A 23286-nucleotide genomic window follows, 5' to 3' on the forward strand; every position below is an offset into this window, starting at 1 on the left:
ACAATTTGGCTGGAAACCCTTCAAAATTAATAATGGTAGCTGAAGTCACCCATCACTGGGTTCCTCTCCATCAGCTCAAGCTCTGTGGCAGCCAGGGCACTGTGGTATCAGGCCAGCCTGGGATCCTGCTTAAGAAGAGTATTTCTAGTGAAAAAAGCATGCATAAACCCTGACCTACAGCTTGAAGCTGTAGGTCACTGTACAGTCCCTGCTTCATAAAGGGACTGGTTCATAAAGCAGGTGGGCACTCAGTATGCCCTTACATAGGAGTTATGTTTCTAAAGGAACATTATTGTGGTTGTACGTGGGCTCTCAAGGGCCCAGGTTGGATACAAACCAAAAGTATTTGTCACAATGAATTTGTCCTCTTGTTTTCACCCAAGAAAAAAAAAATCTATCAGAAAATGCACTGGACATACAGTTCAGTCACTGGACCACAAATCAGGAGCTGGAAAAGTCTGATAAAACCCCAAAACCCAAATTGGCAAGGCTTTCTAATAAAAAACATTATTGCTCCTATCTGCTGCAGCACTTTAGATACCTGAAAGTCATAAAGTCAAGGCCATTAAAATATTGCACAAATAAATGGAAGATAAAACTTACCTGCGCAAAGTTAGTCAGAACATGGTGCTAATAACACCAAGGTTGTGGGTTTGATCCCCTTATGGGCCATTCACTTAAGAGTTGGACTCAATGAAGGTTGTGGGTCCCTTCCAACTCAGAATATTCTGTCAAGTCTGTGAAATGTGATTAAATCATTGTGCCAAGCCAAAAGCCTCTTCAAATACAGACTTCTGAGAGGATTTATCCAGCTTCAGAAAATTAGAAGTGCTGGGGAGGTTCTCATGGCATGTACAGCTCAAGGTCAACTACATCTCTTGATGTGTGGAAGCCCTTTGGCCTAGCAGGTCAACTTTTAAACTATATGCCTCATCAAAACCATTTTTTAAAAACCTGAATACACTATGTCTTAACAAGGTATGGACTATAGTTTACCTTTTCTTTAACCTTTGCCTCTGATTTCTGCAGGGAACATCCTGCTCTGAGTTCATCTTTTTTAAGGCTTCTCTGTCCACAAACATCAGCTTTGAAATGGAGCACAATATGCTGGGAAGGGAGAAGCAGATTGGAACATGCTTGACAGCATGTAGAGCTAGAAACTAATAGAGCTGCCTAAGATGAAGCTTTAGCTGTGTTGAGAGATCAGCTGTGGGATGAACTACATACAAATAAGCTGCTGAGGAAGCTGGGCTGCAGGCACTGATTAAAACTACGTCTCTACTACACCCTGCAGTTTTCTGTAGAGTTATTGGAGCATTTTAGAGCTTGGGCGTCAAAGGGAACTGATACAATACAAAGGCACAAAAAGGGAAAGAATTTAAGTTAGTCCTAAAGGTATATCTGGAAAACTGCTGACAGAATTGTCCACATTCTCTCCAGGATTGGATGTCATAAAAGGCACCCACCACCTTTCCACAGCTTGTTCATTTTTAACTGAGGCTTCTTTGTACACACCAAGTGTGGTCTTGAATTTTATCATCTCGTTATTGTGAAGTCTGTGATCTGCTCCAGGGATTAATTAGAGCTGGTGAGGAGGCTGTGGTCTGTTCTCTGAGACCTTTGCTTTAAATATTGCGAAAGTTTACTTTTAGAGCACATGAACATGGAAGGGAAAGAACAGTGGGGAAGGCTAGACAGCCAAGCTCCATGTTCTCCTGGGAAACAGCAAATTTTAAAAAGAAATAATTAATGTGACAGAGTAGCAAGGCCATTCTAAAGATGATATATGAAATATAGGTTGATCAGCAGACTGTCAGCGCAGCTATGGCTGAAAGTGTAATACAAGAACAGACCCAAACTGCAAATTAATTTACATACTTGAATCTGTGAAAACTGTGTGGACTTAGAAGAGTAATGAAACTTATCTTGTAGTGTAGTTGAATAGGGAAATTGATATTAGCCATATTAATGAAATATCACTTTTGATAATTTAAGCTGCATCTTTCCTAATCCTGCCAAGAGAAGCTAAGGGCTTTTGTTCTCAAAGAAATAATAATGTGGTTTTAGGGAAGAAACGCCCAGGGAAAGAGTGTTGTTAAGAAGAAAAATATTTGGAATAGAGATCCTGCTGATGAAAGATGGGAACAAATCACACAAGGAAGAAGAGATAGAAAGGAGCAGCGTTGTTCTTCCGTTCCTTCAGCAACCTCTTCTGAGGTGTCCAGACCCTTACTTGGGAAGGTGTTTATGTTCTCTCAGGTGTCCTTGCTCTTACACCCTCTATCAGACTTCAATATGGTACCTCCTGAATCTCACAGGCATGCTCTGCGGGCTTAACTTTGATGGGATAAATGGGCTACAGCATCTAGGGTGGAAATATGATCCTGCCACAGTTGAATGTGTTTACTGTGAATTGAGAATGTGGAGAGGAGAGCCTGCTTATTCTTGGGGTGACAACCATCCTTATGCACCTTCAACCTGTTATTAAAAAGCCTGTAAATATACAAAAGGCATCTAGAATGGATCATCTGAAGTATTTACTAGCACTTTCATTTGGACAAAGTATCATATAATTTCTTCCAAGCCACAAAGAACATTAAAACCTCCTTTGGCACAGCCTTTAGGGTGGTTAATGATGTGAACGAACATTCCTTTAGGCTACATAAGGAGGAAAAGAGTGAAAAACATCTAAGGCTCCACTGCTGTAGCTAATGTGCTATTCTGTTTCCATGAAATAAAAATGGACTCAGAAGAGACAGAATTTTAGCTTTGTTTTCACCAGAGGACAGATTTGATCCAAGGGAGAAGGGGCTCAGAGGGAAAGGAAAACACTGGGAACAATAGGAGGTGGGGAAGAGGCAAGACAGGAACCTGGCTCTTGAATTTCAGATTGTCCTGGAGGGCTGGGCCAAAGGCTTCCTTTGACTCAGCCACTTCAGTGCCCCTTGGATGGCAGGTTTCCTCACATCCCAGAGGAAAATGGTGAGCACAGTAGTCGGTTCCTGTGCTCCTGTTGGGTGACTTTACAGCCCACCCACTTGCTAGGCTGGGCCCATCCCACTGCCCCAGCCAGGAACAGGGTGCTGAGGGTACCAGGGCAGCCCTGGGCAGTGGGCACCTCCCTGGGGATGGGGACAGGCTGGGACATGGGCATGGCTTGGTGGGACCCATGGCCAAGCAGGGCAGGGCTGTGGGGAGCTGGAGGGCTGTGGGGGTGGTGGCTCGTAGCCTGGGGTAGGCTGATGGGGGTCCTGGGCCCTGGGCAGGTGGGGGGAGCCCAGCATGGCTGACAAGGCTGGGCAGGGCTGTGGATGCCCTCAGGGCTTCAATGCTTTTATCCCCTTCATCTTCTCTGGGATTTTTAAATTTTTTTGTGTCTCTTGAAATTTTTCACTCCTCTCTTCTATTCCTGATGAGTGCATCATATGTTGGCAGGTGGTTCCTTCCCTATCCAACCTGGGCCACAGTGGGGCTGGAGACAGTGGATGCTGCTTCAGGTGCCTCTGAGGTGGTGCAGGGCCAGCAGACCTTTGGTCTGAGGCAGAGGGGCCCCTCAAAAGGAGGGCATGGGGGTTAGCAGGAATGATGGGAGGATGAATGACAGAGGAGGTATTGACACATGGAGTTCCAGTGGTAGCAGTGTCGGAGCTCTAGTACTGTGGAAATATGATAGGGATAATATTTGAGGGAGAGAAGGATTATTCTGAATCACAAAGCTGCTTATTTTTCCAGTTATTTCAAGTGCTGTTATAAAAGCAATTGCATACTCTCAGCAATAAGGTAAATGAAAGAGTAAACAAGGAACTGGAGTGACATCAACTGCAGTGTGGTGCCTGCACTCCCCCCCTTATATCTGCCCATGTAATTTATTTATGCATTTGGACTTGCTACATTTCCCCGTCCTTTCTCCCTGCCACCCTTGCTCCCCGCAGGGCTCTCCCTTCGCTTTGCTGCCTGCTCCCCCATGCTGTCTCTGGCTGCCTGCCCCTTCCTGGCCTGGAAGGGCTGGACAGGGTTCCAGGGCTCCCAGCCCAGCTGCCACCAGTCCTGGGAGCCCTGGGGAACACTTCATAGGTGGCCATGGAAATTTTGCAATGTGATAGTTTTCACGGGAAGGGTGGTTAATTAAGTCATTAAATACTTTCTTATCTCTGGCAGGCAAAATTAGAGAGTCATCTCTACTGGAAGTGTTTCAGAAAGAGCTTCAGTGCTGTTTTCTCCTTGTTTCTCTTTCACACAAAGCCCAGCATTTTAAAGCACTGATTGTTTCACACTGTAAAGTAGCTTGTGTTAAGTTTTGGTTCATCTTGTGACTGACTGTACCGATTCTACCTTAGCATTTTGGAGCATCACAAAATAATTTTCTCCTTTCCTCTTCTGCTGCTGCATCAATGATCAGGAGAGCATAATTATCCATTTGGATGCTTTTACCTATTTTACAAAACAAAAAGTCTTACCCATGCAACACAAATATTTTAATTTGAACAATTAACAAAAAACAACTTAACTGGAACCCACTGCCATGATTTTTCCCAGTGAGTGGTTTGGCAAAATGATGGCAACTGGAGTCAGTGATGACTTGGTTTATTTTTCCAAAAATGACTGAGCCTGGCCAAGTCAGTAGCGTTCAGGATTCAGCTTAAACTGCTAAAATGACTTTTCAAACAAGGGTCTGATGAAAAAGCTGGGAATATTATTCTCTAAAAAAGGAAAATATTGTTCCTTATAATGGCAGATCTATTGAGTTTTTATTGCCTTTGAAAATCATTCAGTACTTTGCAATACATATTGGAAGAATTATATCATAGACTCGGCAACACGTTTGAAACTGTAATTTTCATTATTTTGTGAAACATTCTTCTTATTTAATTATTTTTAATAGATTCCTCTGTTGTAAAAGTGTAAAGTAATTTTCAAATAGGATTTGTAAATAACTTAGTTTTAAATTCAAATAAAATATGGTTGAACCCCCAGACCCATTGCTCCTAAAATCAGCACATACATTTTGAGGGATAAAAGGAGATAGTGTGTCTTTATCTGACTATAGAATTTAAAATAATTAACTCTAGTGGCTGAAAGTTTTCATTTTCAGGTTTTCTCAAATGCGAAGGAGATATTTTCTCTAAAATGCTATTGTAAACCAAAGGTTTAAATTCCTCACAACCAAATAATTCCTGGAAGCTTTAAAGAAAACACTAGATATTGGAACACATTCTACAGAATTTCAAAAATGCAAAGCAAATCTCATTAGCTTGTAAGAGTTATTTAAAGCAAAAAATATCTGTATTTACATCTGGTTTTCTTGGGGGGAGAGAAAAAAAGAGTGGACCTGGAAAAATCACAATGCTCTCAGACAACACTGTTGTTCTTCTCACACAGGTATTGATCTGGTGGCATTTCAAAGACTGGGGGCTTGTGTGGTGGACTTCATTAGATCCTTTGAAGTTTCTCCTCTGCTGCATTTTTGTTACAAATTTTAATTTCTGAGTGTGGTATTGCTAGCCTCAGAATATTCATTATTCCATGCTCTGCTATTTTAGTACCTTATACATAAACTAGATCTCAAAATTAGATTAAAAATAGTCCTTTCTATAAAGATAACCTCATGAAGAGCTCTTTTACTTACTTGCTTGTTTGTTTACTCAGGGGCCCATCTTTAGCTGGACTTGCCAAGCCCTCTTCCCTTATAATTAAAAGGTATGTTTGGAGCAAAAGGCAAAAATGTAGTGGTTTGTTTATTCAGGAGAAAATGTTAGATTTAATTTAGCAGATTATATTCTTGAAAAGGAGCAGGGCCAAAAATAGATCCTGAGCCAAAATCTGCCTGGAGCTACATCTTGCTTAAGCACCACCAGAGCTGTGCTAGGAAGCAGGTCCCTGAGAAACGAGAAAGGTTGTGGTGGGGCTGTGTTCCATCTCTGCAGGAATATGAGCGAAGATAATAACCATCCTCTGATAGCTAGAAAAACAGGCCTTTGGTCTGCTTTTCTGCCAGCTTCAACATCTGCCCACACTGAGGGAGAAGCTGGGGAATGTTCTCTGCACACGTGGCATCTTTACGATGGGGAGGTTCCCTGGGCATGTGACAAACCAGCTGTGAACGACTTTGGAGAACAGGGAGAGTGACCACATCTGTGGCAACTGAGAGAGACCAGCTGAAACGACCAGTCTGATAAAATACACTGTGTGCTTTTCACAGTCATCTTGAACCAAGCATGGAAAATTCACAAATCCCTTCTCCAGAGCTCGGTCCCATAGGTGGTTCAAATACTTAAATTCTGCTCTTGGAGATACTCATATGAACCAAGGGCCTGAAAGATTGGGCTACCAGTTGTCGTGTAATTTAGTCTTAGGATGAAGATTATGTATGATAAGGGTCTTGCATGGTCTCAGGGTACCTCTGCAATGCTGACAGATGTGATTGAGCTGGTGCTGCAGGGAGGAGAGCACACCAGTTTCCTGCTCCAGCCACTCTCGAGTAGCACTGTTCTGTGAAACAAATAGGGACTAGTCTTGGAAAGTTAGCAAAGGGTAATAAAATAATAAGGTTAGCAAAGGGTAATAAAATGACAGAGATTTTAATGGCACTTAGATTAGTCCTTTCCCTCTTTTAAAGATACAGACAACATACCTTGTATATATGACAATGAAAATATCCCATCCCTACTTACCTTCCTTCTCAGCTCCAGGTCTCCATGAACACAGCAACAAGGTAGAGGTTGGGATGGGGAAACATGCAGACAATTAACATGAATCTTTATTCTCTCTTCCTGAAAAGCCCAAACCACAATTAAAAAATTTCACTTACTGGGAGTCATAGCTGCATATTTCAGGAAATGAGGATATTTCAGTGAATTAGGAAAATAAATAGGAGAAAGGAAATAAAAGATTTCCCAGTGTTTGTCATCTACTATGCATTGCCACGATTCAGCATTCCCTTTTTTTGGGCAGAATGAGATGAGAAGAGGGCATTTAATATTTTTAGGGCTGGACATCCTAAAAGGGGAAACTGACAACAGTGGCCAGCACACCAAGGGATAGTTCTCAGCTGCTCACTGACAGGGAGCAGCAGCTATTGTTGAGGGTACTCGTGTTCAAGCTCTGCAATTCTATAATTTTATATGTTTGATTTGTTGTTCCTTATCTCCATCCCTTTTTTACATAAAGCAAAACACTGAACAATAGCAGGTACTAAAGGAAGAATATAAACCCAGGAAAAAAACTTAGATACTATGTAAAGTACTTTTCTGGTCTACAGACATTTGCACCTTGGGACCACCTTAGATAGAAGGGGTGATTCATACTAAACAGTATTTAATGGCTTTTTCTTCCTTTTTTTTGTCCAATTCTTCCCTGAACTTATAAGCACTTCCTAGACTCCTGGTGTCCTGTAACAAGGAGCTTTACAGCTTAACACTGTATGGCACTAAGAAGTACTTTCCCTTGTTTTAACTGTTTTGTTTCATGCCTTGTGATTTTTTGTGTTCTTAAAGAAAGTTATCTGCTTTTATGTTCTGCATCAACCATGATTTTATCAGCCTCTGCCATAAGTCCCCTGCCCCTTAATTTCTTTTTCCTGAGGAAGAGATGACCTGGAAACTAGAAGTGTATGAAATCCTCTCAGGTACATTTAACAGAACACACAGTCACAAAGTGTCTCCTTGTAAAAAGAAAAGCAACAGCCCTAGTCTGCACTACGGGGTCTTCTTTCTCAAAGGAACGCCTTTGTTCAGGGTAACACTCAAATTTGAGTTCTAAAAGCAAGACCTTGACCTTCTGCCAGTCTAGTTAAACCAGATTTACAAGTATTATAAATCCTGGAGTGGTTCAAAGATTTTGAACAACTACACTTTGTTTTGAATCACAAGCAGCGACAGAACTTTCGTGCTGCATTCCCATGACTACTTTAGTGACAAATTTAAACTTTGGAGAAATAAACTGTTACTCTCAAGGTTTTTAGATAAAGTATCTATTTCAGGAAAGTATTTTTAATCTTTGCAGCTAGTGTTTCTCCTCCTGCTCTTCTTCCTGTAGTATTAATTGTAGTATATTTCCCAACAATCTGCAGCTGCTCTCCAGTGTGGGGTAGGAGAGGTGGGGGCTCTATTTTGCAGATGAGTTTAGGATATGCAGGAATTTGAAGGTGTTAGGAGGACCTGGTGCTATTATGCAATGGTTCTAATGCCCCACCTGCAGGCCAGGAGCTTACCTTTAAACCTCCTTTGTATGGGCCAAAGACTTCTGCATTTCAGAGGCAAGGGTATGTGCAAACAGTGTCTGACATCAGTGGAATTGAAGACTTGACAAAAGATTTTATTGCTTTTCGGTTTGGGAATAATTTTACATTGGAGAAACACTTATCTTGCACCTATAAATCACAATATTTGGTTCGACTACCAGCATTTTCCTGCATCACTCCCAGGTTATTCTGGTTACATTTGCAGGTGCCTAAGACAAGTCTGGAAAATGGTTTTCAGAGGTGTAGTAGACAAAACCAGCCCTTGCTGCCCTGCAGCAGGACTTTGGCATGAGACCCCAGAGTGAAACCACACTTTATCTCAGACATAGCTGAGAAACTCAAGGACAGAAAGGAGGATGGGACCAGCTGGGAAACACTAAACAAATCAGCCTACACACCCACACCTCATTCTACTTAAATGGCCTTGAAATGTGTTTACAGACAAAAGAGCTGTGAATTGTGCTATTTGGCTGTGCTGGGAATTAGCATAGAAAAAATCAGCATAGAAAGCCTGGGTTAATTTATTATCTTCACAAATCATAGCAAGTTATTTTGCTTTCTGTGAAAATATTATTTCACTAAGAAGCTTTTGATAGTACAGCCTTTCTTATGTAGCATCACATTTACTGTTGTTCTTATTGTGGTAATAAGCAAAGTGCAAGGAAGGACCACATTCAAAGCAAAGCAACAAACCCCTCTGACTCTGGAACTGCTTGCAGAGCAGAACTGATGACTGTAAGAGGAATCTAATCATGGCCACAGGGGAGATAAAATGTATTTCAGACTCAGAGAGGGCTCTAGCGAGGTGCTCTCATTACTGATAGACAGATATTCCCTTTTGCCAGATGGGGAGAGATGCCTGTGCTGCCCTTGGCTGAGCACACCGGCAGGAGGCAGCGGTGTGATGAGCACTGACACTGCACTGTGCCTTGTTCTGACTGTTGAAGAGTGTACTTCATGTGTTGGTTGTTATATGGTTCAGAACATGTTGTCTAATAGACAAGAAAGCTTGCAGAGTACAAACACCTAGAACCCATTTGCCTGCCTTCATAAGCAGTTGTCACCCAGATGATGCCTTAGACCTCCCTTGCTTATGCTTCTAATTAGACTTCTAGTTCTGTAGCCACAGAACCAGTGCAGCCTCTGCCAAGAATCAATAAAATGTAAAGCAATAGGCAGCCAGTATGCAGCCCATTAGATACCAGATCTTCATGCCAGGGTGCTTTCCTGTATCAGCATACCATGAAACCTGAGAGGAATGTCTGAAAAGGACTCACTGCCTCTAGGGTCTTGCATATATGTGCAGTGTCCTTGGGACATGGCTTTCCAGAATGGGATGTGATGTGATTTTTAGCATTGTTACCACAGAAACTAAGCAACCTGGAATGAGCCAACTTCTTACCTTGCTGTGCTGCTCCAGGCAGAAGAGATCCCTGCACAGCGTCAGAGAGAAAACGTGCCCACTGCAGCTGTCAGCCCTTTCCCAAACTTCCATTGTCTCAGTGTAAATCCCTTTTATTCATTAATTTAAATGTCTCCACAGTGTACATGTTATCAGTGTTTGCACATTTGCTGCTTTTTTAGTAGGTGTGCTTTAGGTATACTGCAGTTGGATTCTGTTTAAGCATAGGAATATTTTTATGAACACTTTGGGTTTCTCATGGAGCGTTCACAAAGCATTTTCAGGACAGCCTTTGTATGGATTATGAATGCACCTTGGCCTTGTTCCCCAGCCCAGGGACAATATTCACGGGCCACCAAAAGCACAACAGGCCCCACTGCTGGTTCCTAATACAGTCAAATGTGGTGCACCATAGGATGTATGCATTCCATATAATGTGTCCCACATGGTAAGGTTTTCAGAGGGGACATCAAAACCTCTAGGAAGTCATTGAGCCTTTACATCCCAACCATGGCAAAGTTCTTTTCTTTGCTTTCCTATGTGTTGTGCAGGATGCAGAGCCCAGTTATGATCTGAAATAGGTACTGCTCTGTAGCCTTAATCTTCTAGTTAATACATGCTGTGTACATCTCATTTTCCCAGGTGCTTTCAGTCTTAGAATCATAGAATCATAGAATCGATTGGGTTGGAAAAGACCTCCGAGATCATCGAGTCCAACCCTTGGTCCAAATCCAGTCCATTTACTAGATCATGCCACGTCCAATCTGCGTTTAAAAATCTCCAGGGATGGTGAATCCACCACCTCTCTGGGCAGCCCATTCCAATGCCTGATCACTCTCTCTGTAAAGAATTTTCTCCTGATATCCAACTTAAATTTCCCCTGGCGCAGCTTAAGCCCGTGTCCCCTTGTCCTATTGCTGAGTGCCTGAGAGAAGAGACCAACCCCCACCTGGCTAGAACTTCCCTTCAGGTAGTTATAGACGGTGATGAGGTCACCTCTGAGCCTCCTCTTCTCCAGGCTAAACAACCCCAGCTCCCTCAGCCTCTTCAGAGATGAGAGTTAAACAAGTTTTGCTCTGTGAGGCAGTAGAAGGCTTCTTTGCTTTCTGCAGGAGAGGAGGGGGTACTCTTATCTCAGGATAAGAGCAGCAATGCCAGCTTTGTTAACATGCATCAGACAGAAGATGTTATGGTGCTTTGGGCTCCCACACAGTGAGGATTAGCCTATGTGTCAGAGGTTCACATGACCCTGTACTCTACATCTACCTGCTCTGTGGCCTTCATTCTCCCTTGGAGAAAACACCTGAGAGATCTGGAGACACCAGCAATGGCATTTAGTGCCCTAACACCATTACAGCATGAAGACCTGCCATCCTATAGCTGTCTGCTGGCAGTTTGAAAGTGTCACAGCTTAGCTGAGCAGTTGGGGGGGGGGGGGGGGGGGGAGAAAAGAGCCCTTCAGTTTGTCCCAAAAACTAGAGTGAAGTTACTTGTTGCATGTATCCCATCAAGATTGCTGAGCAATTGGGTGGGGCGGGGAGAAAAGAACCCTTCAGTTTGTTCCAAAAACTGAAGTTACTTGTGCCATGTATTCCATCAAGACTTGCTGAGCAATCGTGTGGCATGCAGAGCACAGCACAACATAGAGAGCACTGCTGCACACATTCGAGGTGGAAAATCCCCAATGCGTTCCTAGGGAAGCAGTGAGAAGCTCTTCTGTAAAAGATTGTTGTTCATGGAGATGCTTTGTTTCATGTCAGATAGTATGAACCTGACAGAAATAGTTTTGAAAGTATGTCCACACAGGCATGTGAGGCAGCCTGGAATCCGAATAACATACTTGCCCTTGGGACGAACTCTCCCTGTGTATGCCTCAGTATCTGACCTTTTCACAGTGTTTTGGGGGGAGACATTCACAATAGGAAAGATGATGAGGGAGAATTCCTCTTTGCAGCACTTGGGGGAATCATGGTTGTGCATGAAAGCTGCAAAGTTTCTGCCGTTAATAAAGAAAGAAAAGTGAGACAGACCTTGCAGCCGGTTCCCCTCTACCTTGGCTAATATTTGTCTGGGAGCAGGGAGAATCATTAACTGCCCCAGAAAAGTTTTATGGCCTGAAGGTCACAGAGCAATGGTGCACTGAAAGACCACAGGAGTGCAGCAAAACAATTTTGCTGGTGCTGGGGAGATCAGAGCACCTTGTCCATGGAAGGCAGAGTTTATAGGCACACTTATAAAGCTGCAAAGTTGCATCCAGGTTTGGTCCCGCAATTCTTCGTCTGTGCTGACACAGCACAAGGATGTGAACATTAGACATCCTAAAACCTATTTTTTATTATTATTATTTTTATCCCTTATTGCAGTTCCAGGGAAAAATTAGCCCTAAATGTCTAACTTTAGCTACCACCTGATAGATTTCTGACATCCTGGTCTCATGGTCTTGTCTTCACAGTCTTCTTTTCGTGACCAGACAAGGTGCTCCCTGCTCTTTGGTTGGTACTATTCTCTGTGTTGCTGGGAAGATTAAACCTACTGCTCCTCCATGAACACCTGGCAGCTCCCTAACTTGCTGTGATATTAATTAAGCTGCTTCTCCTGGCTGAGAGTAGAAACTCACGTCCTTTCTTCATGCCCTTGAGCACATGCAGAGTCTTTATCTGAGGGCACTTGTTTCTTATAGTTCACAAAGCACAAGCAAGGCTTGTCCTCTCAGTGTGGGACTCCTACTTTGACCCTATTTCTCACAGCTCAGGCCAGGTGATGATAAAGAGCATTTGAGGAGGAGGAAGGCAGATTCCACCTCCCACGGCTCAAACTCTGTGCCTTCACCAATAATCAGATAGGTCTCAGCCTCCTCTAAGGACATCCCCTCTCCTACCACCCTGACTGTAGGAGTCAAACTCCACCCTATGCCTCCCTGCAGTGCTGACATCCTATTTCCAGGACAGAGTTCTGCTGTTTTCAGCTGTACCTGGTGCCTGAGGTCCCTGAGCAAGGGACAAGTCTGCACTACTCTGTGCTCAGGGCTTTGTTCCACAGTCATCAGACCAAGGTTACAGCACATTCCTCCCATACCCCTTCCTCCCTCTTTCCTTAGAATAGGGCCTGGTGTATGGTATCTGTGTGCAGGTGCATTTATCCATCCAGAAAGTCCTCAGTCTTAGCATTTACAAACTTAAAGGTCAGTACATCTCACTTGGCACGAGCAGGAAAAATACACCAGCCTTGTAGGAATACTGATGTGTTACTCTACGTAGTTTACTTTGTGTAACGTAAGCACAATCTCCAAGTCTTCAAGGCTTGCACTCACCGGCTTTTTTGTTGCAAGAAAGATGCAGCAGTTAAGATTCTGTCAGCATGCAATGCCCTAATATAATGCAATTAACATTTTGACCACTGGATGTTACTCTTGCTCCAAACATCTGCAGGGGAATGCAGGGTAAAGACTTACTGGCAATGCAATCTTCTAATTTTTTAACCTAGAACCTAGTTAAATCAGTCAGCAACCTGTGGATAGGTGTATCGTCTATTTATTTCTTGCCCATTATCTGAAGAAAAATAGTAGAAAGTTATTATTGGGATATAAAGGAATGTCTGCATCTGGCAACATGCAAGCAGGTGATTAATTGTAATGGACTGAGATTTTAGCAATGAAGAAGCAAGTGATTTTTCAAATCATTAGGCTTGGGAATTCTAGCACATTGTCCAAGACAGTCAAATGGTTTTGTATGCATTATACCAGTGGTGCTTGAAGTCCAGAAATAAACCACATTTTTTAGGCATCTTTGACCACTGATGCTGCACTTTACTCATTATCCCACTTTCCCTAGAATAGCTAGTAAGCTTTATGTGTAAGCAGGGCCTTTTAATTTTTTTGTTTATTATTATTGTTTTTATTACTTTAATCATACACAAGCATCCTTGAACACTTCTCATTCTCTAATTATTTCGCTCTCTACTACATGCCTCACCCATCCTTCCTGTATGCCTCCCACATACTTTCTGCATGCCACTTTTCACTGATGTGAATCAAAGTCTTCCTCTCAGATGAGCACAGTTGCTATGGTTGAAATATGCCCAAAGCAATTCCTCATTTATTGATTGATACCTCTGTGAAATACTTCCTTTGTGCATACTCTGCTGCAGGAGCTCCTGTTTTCATCTTCCCCAAATGAAAAAGCCTTTTAAATATGCATGATCATTTGTTCACCCATAGGTGGACACCATATGTGTGGATGATAAATCCTTCTATAGGTGGACACGACCAACACTCTATATAAGCTGAAAGAAATTCAGCTGCACGTGGCTGCACGTGAGTTGTACACAAAGATGGTTCTGCAGTCCTTGGTGATTCCTTTTGATTCCTCACATTGCAGGAAACATCCAGGAACTGTTCCCCCAGCAAGGCAGTGTTTTCTTACAGTATCATTTTAACTGTAGACCCAGTAAGTAATTTACATATTGTTGTATCATTCCACAGTTCCAGTAGCTGCAAGTAGGCATCTAGGAGAACAAGTTTTGCACACTTTTCTGAGATACTCATGTGATCTCCAGGCCACTTTGCCATATCTGAAGACATACCTGGCTTGAAATCAGAGGTAAAAGTCCTGCTCAAATGCAAAAAATATGAATGCTCACAGAGAATACTCAGATAGGGAACTACTCAAGGGGAATTCACACTGCCTGTTTTATCTGCTTAATATAAGTGATTAATGCTCCTAAAGAGGTGAGCCAACGGGTACATGGCAGAAACCTAATCCAGAAAGAAATGAAACTCATGATGGAGATGCTGGTTTCATGCATGTTCGTGATTTCATGTGTGTTGAATGGGAAAGGGAAGGCTTCATCACTGTGCATACCAACACAGCATAGAGTTATTAAAACAACAACAACAACAGAAAAACTTTCTTTTTTTGACTCAGTGTTATCACAAAGTGGCCAGCCAAAATTTCTGAATCATTTTCTTTACCTCATCCTAATAAATTCTTAGAGACTAGATACTGAAAATAGTTTATTTATCAAACTTTCCCTCCCCCCATTTTATATATGGTAGTTTCTATCTTTTCTCTAGAAGACTGCTAGTGGGCTCATGGGATATTTTAACATAGATTAGGAGGTTCAAATATGAAGAAAACTTTACACGTCAGTTTAAAAAACTCCCACATTTTCTAAGTCTGCTTGCTTGCTAGGACAGAGCAGTCTACACCTTTTGCTACACACTTGCCTGTTGTCATGATTTATACACCGGATTAACATGAAGGATAATAAATTAACAAAGTGTAGCTCCATAGTGCATAATCCTCAGTGCTTTAAATTAAAACTGTCCGCTGTGGGCACAAAAGTGATTGGAGCAGAACTTTGCCCTGCAGGCATATTTTTCACCATCCCATCTGTTGCCCCAGATACTAGGGATGGAAATGCCCATTTTGTTAATTTTTTTTCTTTTAAAAACGGTTTTCTTATCTTTTCTCTCTTGAGACTTTTCCAAATGACATAGGAAAACAACATTCAAACCAAGGCATGGAAGTGGAATGCAAGCTGCAAGCCAGAGCACTATAAAATATTCAAAGAAGAAATAGGTGTGTATTTAGGTCAAGTGAAGCAAGGGATCCCTGCAGTCACTTATTTTTTGTGGCTCGAACGCATTGTTACTGCTTAGTAATCACTTGCCTAGGATGCCTTCTTCTTTTAGCTCTCTTCAGATAAAGAGCTGGGTGGCCTGACATTTCATCCCTGAAGTCTTTTCCACGTTATCTGCCTCAATCCCACGTCAGTCCTCTTTCCAACAGTTTGAGGAAACAAACTTAGCTTCCTGTAACACAGAGTAAGGCAAGCAGGATACCCAGAGTAGAATAGATCGAGTTCAAAGCATCAGATTATCCAACTCCTCTGAGTTTAATCAGGAGCTGATTACTTTGGAATTCCCCATGACTTAATCAAGGTGAACTCTTGGACAGATTAGCTCTCAAAGTTTTGCAGAGAAGTATCCCACTGCAGGCCACAGCAACATTTACAGCAGCTTTATCTACAAGAGCTTTGCTTTTCCCTATCTGCTTCTTCTCTCTTGGACCATTATTTCCTGCTATGGGCTGGGAAAACTTCTGTTCTGGGGGAAGATGAAAACATGGGAGACAATTCTTGTGAATTATTTACCTTTCATTAAACCCATTTGATCCTCCATTCTGGCAAAATCAGGGCCAACATAGTCTCTTTCGAGGTTACCTGATTGTGAAAAATTCCTTACACACACACTTTTGCCTCATTTTTCTTCATGTATTCTGTATGTGAGACTTGCAGCAGTGACAAGCCTCTTTGCCATACCTGAACCTTGCTTAGAGCAACCAATATGTGAGAATTCAAAAAAGTTCAAACTGCTAATTTCCCACAGCAATTTTCCAAGTGCTAGACCAGTAAATATACATAGTCATGTTTTTAAGCTTTGCACACAGAAATACAGGTCTAACTCAGTGAATTTCTGAAAGCTGAATGATTGGACGCTCTTGCACTGATCATTTCATGTAACTTTTCAGGTTTCCTGAAATATTCCTGAGTTGTATTATTTTACACCTAAAACTTTGCAGTTACTTCCTATCCCATATAAAAAGCCAGCATGTACCAAATATTGGTCTTGACGTTCACAGATTTAACAGCAACATCCAGGCTTGAGGTTGTACCAGCTGGTGCTGAGAAAGAGCTGTTTATGAGGCATCTGTTGGATCTTAGCAATGTGTGGAATGAGGATGGGGGAAAAGTGTCCCTAATTTTCCCAATCTCCCATTCCATCACAAACCATGATGCATCTAGAAAAGAAGAGCCCTGGGCATTCAATCATTTTGGATCCAGATTCTCTGACAGTGGTTACTTCAAACACTCACTTGGGCATTCAGCTCCGTACACCCCTAGGGCCCTGTCTGCTGTCTCCTGCAGGAGTCCCTGAAGCTCTTCAGGGCACCATGTCTGAAAAACTGCTCTCTGGTGGGATCAGGTCCCTGTAAATGTCTCTTTCCATCCTTAGAAGCGGATAAGAGATACTAGATTCCTGCTGGTTCAGGAGGGAATCGCTGGCCTCCACAAGTAGGCAGGTTGCTCCCTCTTCCTAAGGCAGACACTGAGAAGCTATTCCAGCAGTGAGGAGTCCCATGAAGCATCAGAATTAACCTCTGAGTCAGGTCTCCCTGTCTGATTCTGAACACTCTCTAATTTTTCCTTTCTTCAAACCAAACTTATGCTCCATCTCATTTACAGCATGTGACTGCTCACCTCCAAATTGCTGATGTTTAAGTCATGTGACAAACACTGAAAAATCAGCATATTTAATACTATAATTGGGCCCTCTCTGGCTCTCAATGTGCCTGCTACCTTCACCGTTATTTTCCTATCACCACACAGACTTATGCCTGTACATAGCATAAAATGAATAAAATGAAAGCACCCACATTAATCAGTATTTTTTTCTTTCCAGATGTGTCAGCATTTGTATAGAACCTTCAAAGGGGTGAGGGAAGCTACTGGGCTGCCCATCCACTTCAAGCCTACCTGGGATGCCTGTCCTTACTTGGCATTAAAGTCACATTAACAGCCCAGCCCCTCCAAAGTGGCAGATATGTTTAGTAGTGGGAGCAATAGTAGCAATAACATGTATTTTGTGTGATTTTTCACCAAGGATGGACCAGTTCCTCTAATAAATTACTTTGTCTACAAGAATAATCCCCTGGGTTTTCATACTCCCTGCAAAGAGCAAACAGAATGTTAAAAAGCTCTACTGCTATCTGAAGCTGTTTTGTAATCCTCTAGATGTATTTTTAAAATTAAAATACACTTGTTTTCTTCTTTTGTTGTGAAGTCAGTCAACAAATAGTTCTCTCCTGACTGCTATCTGTCCAAGGAGATTAGGAGAAGGTGAGGAAAATTATGATTCTAAACAGGGATGGAAAAACTGAACCTCCTCCTTGCCAGGACTCTGGGCAAATCCCCTTCTGGAGCATAGCTGGCTGTGTCCAAGGTCAATGCCTCTGCTGATAAGAGCTGTGGTGAAGAAACACAGAAGCAAAGGCCTACTCCTCCTGCCACCTGGGAGCTGCTTTTTAGCTGCTGTACCCCTGGCCCCCACCTGTGCTACATTGCTGCTGTGCTGCAGTGCTGACTGTGCCCTGGCTCCGGCTGCTGTGATTCTGGCCCTGATCCAGCTCCACTGGCTCAGCTTCCTGACGTATGTGTCTTGCTGCAATGGACTTGCCTGGTGACCACCTGGCTGTGTCTGATGCCAGTTACTGCCCTGGACCTGATCCTGCCCTGGCTTCTTAGAATCCTTGGCCCCTTATGGGTGAGGGCTCTGCTTTGCTGGCCATGCTGCCATGGAGGAGCACCGAGGTCCTCACAGCACCCTGACTTGCTCTAGGGCTTTCTGGAGAACGACTTAACCACGTCCTCTAATATTGCCTCCAATTCAAAACCCAGCTGTGACTGAATTGGCCTTGTGTGGCCACATGCTGAATCTGTTTCTGCCCAACTCACTATTTCCAATGAGTAACAGCAGATTTGTCAATATTTGTATTGCATCCCCAGGAGAAGGCAGCTTGTTTAAGCTGAAGTCAATATAAACTACACTGATTCATGCTGGCTGAAAAATCTGTCCACGTTCTCTAAACACTTCAGTTGAGTTAAAATCCCTGCACATTTAGAACCAGAAGTATCTTGTGTTTAATATCTCCATGTTAATATTTTCCCATTATCAGAGACTTGGGGAAATGACATTAGCACTTTCCTTCAGTGCCATTTATAGCTTTTGACAGCTTCCTGACATTGATAAAGCATGTTATGAAAAGCAGAGTTACCAGGCTGAAGACACTGAGTTATGTTTTTATTAAAAGCATTATTCAGCTGTCACACAATGTCATATGTAAATACCCTCATGAGCTTCTAGAGAAGCAAAGTTGTATAAGCAAGAGGTCTCTGTTTCCACTGTTGCCTTTGCTGTAAGGATACCACACCAGTGGAAGGAGAAGAGAATGGAGGCCCTGAAACTCAAATCCACCCCTCCTGGTTTGTGGGTGTTCCTGGGTAAAGGCACAGGACACATAAATTCTCAAGCTGTATGAGAGAGGGGTTACCTTCAAGATGGATGTCTCAAAAATTAAACAGATAATTAAACCACTATTTTCACTCAGTTTCTCATGTGAATAAATGCTCTCAAATTGATCTGTTTTAAAACTCAGCTTTGAACTCAGTTGTGATGCACTATGTGGAGATTATTTGAACATCTCCCATTGCAGTGTGTACCTCGTGAAAAGCAAGGATTTTGCATACTAGACTCCCCACAAGAGTCCTGTCTTATGGAGGTACACCCTGACTAGTTCAGGGACTGATTATGCATAGCTGTGCAAGGCTGGGGCTCATCTGCAGTCTGTATTTATAACTGAAAATCCCAAAGCCAGGTACTGTAGAACTGACCTGGAGTTACTGCAGCAATGTGGCACAGCAGGTCCCTCTACCTGCCTTGACACAACAGGGTGATGGACAGCAACAGGGTGCCACAGAATCATAGAAAGGAATAATAGAATCATTTAGGTTAGAAAAGACCTTAAGGATCATCGAGTCCAACCACTGACCTAACAATGCCGATTTCACCACTAAACCCTGTCCCTTAGTGCTGTGTCTGACACATTTTTAAAATACCTCCAGGGATAGTGAATCAACCACTTCCCTGGGAAGCCTGTTCCAGTGCTTAATAATACTTCCAGTGAATAAATTTTTCTTAATATCCAGTTTAAACCACCACAGGGTTTGGAAGCTGGAAGGCTGCAAGCAGCGCATGATTAAACGAGAAGGAAAGTCACTGTCAGCAGACCAGGCTGCTGAACTCCAGTGCCTGTAAAAACACAGCACCTGTAGGTGCTCCGAGAGTGGAGGTGCTCTGAGGAAAGCCCACAAACATCACGTGGAAGGTTTTCCCTGTCTTTGTGAAATGTGTGTACGTTCTGAACATTGTCCGGTGACAGTGAGACAGCATAATTTTAGTGAGGTGGTAGTTGCTACAGAAACTGGTCACTGGAAGAGTCACACAGTTAAGGCAAGTAAAAGCCAAGGAAATCATCCATGTCTAAACTGACTTCCTGAACATCCATACCTCCTCTTATTGTGTGCACTTATATGCGGAGAAATGGAGTGTGTAAATAGGTGTAATATTTATCATCAACCAATTTGAGAAGCTTTTTGAGGGGGGGGAAGGGGAGGGAGGCGTGTACATCCTCTTTAAAAACAAAAGAAATGACCACTTAGAGACAGAGCAAGCTTTTATAAAAGGTCTGTCTTCCCCTGCCCTTATTTATTATTTAGTTCTTCGGCTGATGTATTTAATACTGCAAGGCACTTAGAGACTCTACTTTGAAAGAAATAGACTGCACAAAAGCAAGCTTTCTCATAGCAACAGGATACCTCTTCAAATGTTGTCTTTTCACAATTAAATAAGCCTCTTTATTACTGCTGTGTTCGATAAGGAAAAACGAAAGTGCGGCATGTCTTTAGTTTCTCCAAGATGCATGCTATATGGGTAGCTCTATTCCTCTCTCATTTTCTGTTTTGATAGCAGAAAACAGAAAACTTCACACCAGTGAGTTGACTCTGACTGTAACTTGGTACATGGAAGGAAAGAATTAGCTATACTATCTATTTGCTCTTAATGCTGAAATTGGCTGGAGGCGCAGAGCCACGTACTGATTTACTTCATAAGCCCTGAGGATAAGAGCTGCAAAAGAAACTTTGTCCTAGGCTTTTTTAAGTTGACAGCAGTAGATAATACATTAAGTGGAAGGCACACCGGAGACACCATTATGCACTATTATCACACGAGACATAAAAATAGAGTTCAGTGTTCAGAGAAAACAGTGACAAGTATTAGTTCTTCACCCAGGTAAGCAGAGTCTGGCTCCAGGCTGAGCAACTAAACCCTTCACATGCCTCTTTCCTTCACAGCAAATCAAAATACTGCTCATAAAGCTACTGTGAAAATCTTGATTAAATGATTAATTTTCATGGACCTGTGAATTGTTGGACATGCTGCCTTACAGCTTTTGAACTTGCACACTCTTTTATACCCTTGAATTACAGAACCTCAAGATCTCTCTGTGTGTAGGGGCCTGTCACGCATTGACTTCTATTTGAGTGGAAGGGAGTACATACAAATCCTTTCAGCAGATGAAGGAAGAACAGGCAACCAACTGTTTTCTGAAACTTTTTGCATGCTCCCAGGGCTTTACAGAATGGATTAGGAGCTTGCCCTTGGTAGCGGCCCCTTACTGCAGTGCACAGTGAGTGGCATTAAATGTAGCACGTCACTGCTTCGAGCCAGGAGCCCAGTGTAACCACCTCGGAGAGATTAAAAAGGGCAAGGCTGTGACCAAAGTTCTGGGTTGCATTGTGGAGTCCTGCCCTGAAGTGTTGTACATCAACATCCCTGCAATGACTTTCCCCCAAAATAAAAAATGAAAGCCACCTTGCTAACTGCACACTAGGAACACCTGTCAGCCTCTGCTACCATGGAGGTAGCAGAATGCATACTGAAACTAAGTCTAGCTATTAGTCTTACTCATACCAGAAACTCAGACTATTTATTTAGTGAAGTAATGGAACTGAGAAATGTGTAATGCAAAAATACAATTTTGGGAGAGTAGGGGGAACTTTTTAGGCATAGAAGTTTCACAGCTATTCACTCAGTTCACATTTGTTTATTGATCTGGAAACCTGCTGCTGCTGCAGTGAGGACTGAAACTGGAGCTCTCAAACTGAGCACATCCTCAGCTGCAAGAAAGATTTGAGAGATGCAAATTTGGAATGAAGTTGTAAATACCTATGTGTGGCCTAGCTAGTGCTGTAGGAGGGTAGGGCACTACTTTAAGAGGCATAAGGTCTCCTTTAGGTTACCGGTCAGGTAACTGCACATACACTGTTTGCCATCAGCCAGCAGTGTTGCTTTATTGCAGCTTACATGCACAAACCTCAGTGAATGCAGGGGCAAATAAGAATACCCTCACGCTTGCATTTAGTACACGCACCAATGTATAATTCAGGCACAAAGCATACAAACTTTTGCAAATGAAACAGGTATTGGCATTTTTTCCTTGACGGAAAAAAATTAAAATCAAAACCCACTCAGGCTGGGGATGGCAGGTGTCTGACTTTGCAGAACCACACCTGTGCCTCCTTGCTGCAGATGAGCAGGGAAGTGGCTGCCCCATTTTTGAGTTCTGGTGGAGGTTTAGGCTCCCTGAGAAATCAGATAAACTCTGCTTTTAAATAAGTAGATATATGGTGGAAAAACAAGGGAGGAGACCTGGTTTATCTGTTTTGTTGTGGCTGAAATTGAAAGCATGGTCTGCCTGTCTTCTTTGGGTAAATGTCAAGTCAGGATTTTTGCAAGGAGTTTCAAAGTGAGCTGTGTAAGATCAAGTGGAAACTAGGTTAAGACATGAGTGTAGTTGGCTACACAACAGTCAGGAAGAAAGATTAACTTATCTGAGTTATCTAATTTCTGCTTCTCATGTACTGGAAACATTTCTAAGTGAGGTGGTGATGGAACTGCCTACTGACTGGGTAATGGCAGCAGGGAGTAGACAGTGTTACTAGTAAAATATTAATGAGATGAATGAAACTTTAATTTCAGTGTTTATGCACTAATTTGTTGCTCTTATTTTCACTTTACATTGTCTAGGTCAGTGAAATGCCATATTAATGAAAACAGCTATATGCTGAGAAGCTTGAAACATAGAAGGACTCTTCAAGAAACTAGATGCTACATCATTGAGGAACTATAAGCCTTGACTTTTTGTTTGTAAAATGGGGAAGGAAAAAATGTCTACTAAGGGTACTTAAATGACTGGAGTTCTATTGCTTATGTTATGCAGGCCAGCAGGCTTCTGCATTAGTCTTCTTCTGCATGTAAAATACATGAACAATTTGCAGCACTTCTAGTTAATTGGGTCATCGCTTTTTTTTCTCCCTTGTAGCCTTTTAACTGGACTCCTATAGATCTTCTAGCCCCAGATTTGCTTTTTTTTTTGTCTGCTTCTAACAAATTATAAATAATATTTGTGTTTTAGTTTACCATTTATGAAGTGGACCTGGTAATATGTAATCACCTCACAAGAGTATACGGAAAATTAACTGCAATTTGAACCTAGATCCTTTGATTCTTAATTACCATGCAGTAACTGTACAGCACTGCAGCCTGAAAAATAATTTAGTATTGAATTACTGAAGACATGACCTCATTTTATTCCCAGTATCAATTTTAGAAGGTGAAAATGTTCCATTTAGTCTATTTTCTGAAATAAAATAATTGTGACTAACTAATTAGCAGCAGTTAATTGACAGACTTAGTTTAGCTAAAGTTTTATCTACAGGATATTTGCTACAGCAATAAAGGTGCTTGCTGCAGATGGTGACTCGTGAAAAAGAAAAGACTGTGCTCCCCAGTCGATATATTTATGTCATAACTGGAAACAGCTTGCGAGCACTTTATTAAGTCATTCCCGGAGCTATAATTGAGCAAAGGAAGTTGTGGTACAAATGTAAGTAGACAATGAGATGTTAGAAACATTTCTTCTGCTCACAAGTGAAAGTAGCAGGGGTGAAAAGGCAGAAAGAGGAG

At 42.2% G+C, this 23286-nt stretch overlaps 1 long non-coding RNA gene across 1 annotated transcript; it reads left to right on the forward strand.

Annotated features, from left to right (window-relative positions):
- Nucleotides 1-1401: 1401 nt before the first annotated feature.
- LOC135411905 (uncharacterized) lies at nucleotides 1402-22593 on the forward strand. Its single transcript, XR_010429378.1, has 4 exons — nucleotides 1402-1588; nucleotides 5647-5697; nucleotides 14122-14239; nucleotides 22348-22593. It is a non-coding gene; the product is annotated as an uncharacterized LOC135411905 (long non-coding RNA).
- Nucleotides 22594-23286: the final 693 nt, after the last annotated feature.

This window comes from Pseudopipra pipra, chromosome 1 (assembly GCF_036250125.1).
Source record: "Pseudopipra pipra isolate bDixPip1 chromosome 1, bDixPip1.hap1, whole genome shotgun sequence".
Lineage (NCBI taxonomy): Eukaryota > Metazoa > Chordata > Aves > Passeriformes > Pipridae > Pseudopipra > Pseudopipra pipra.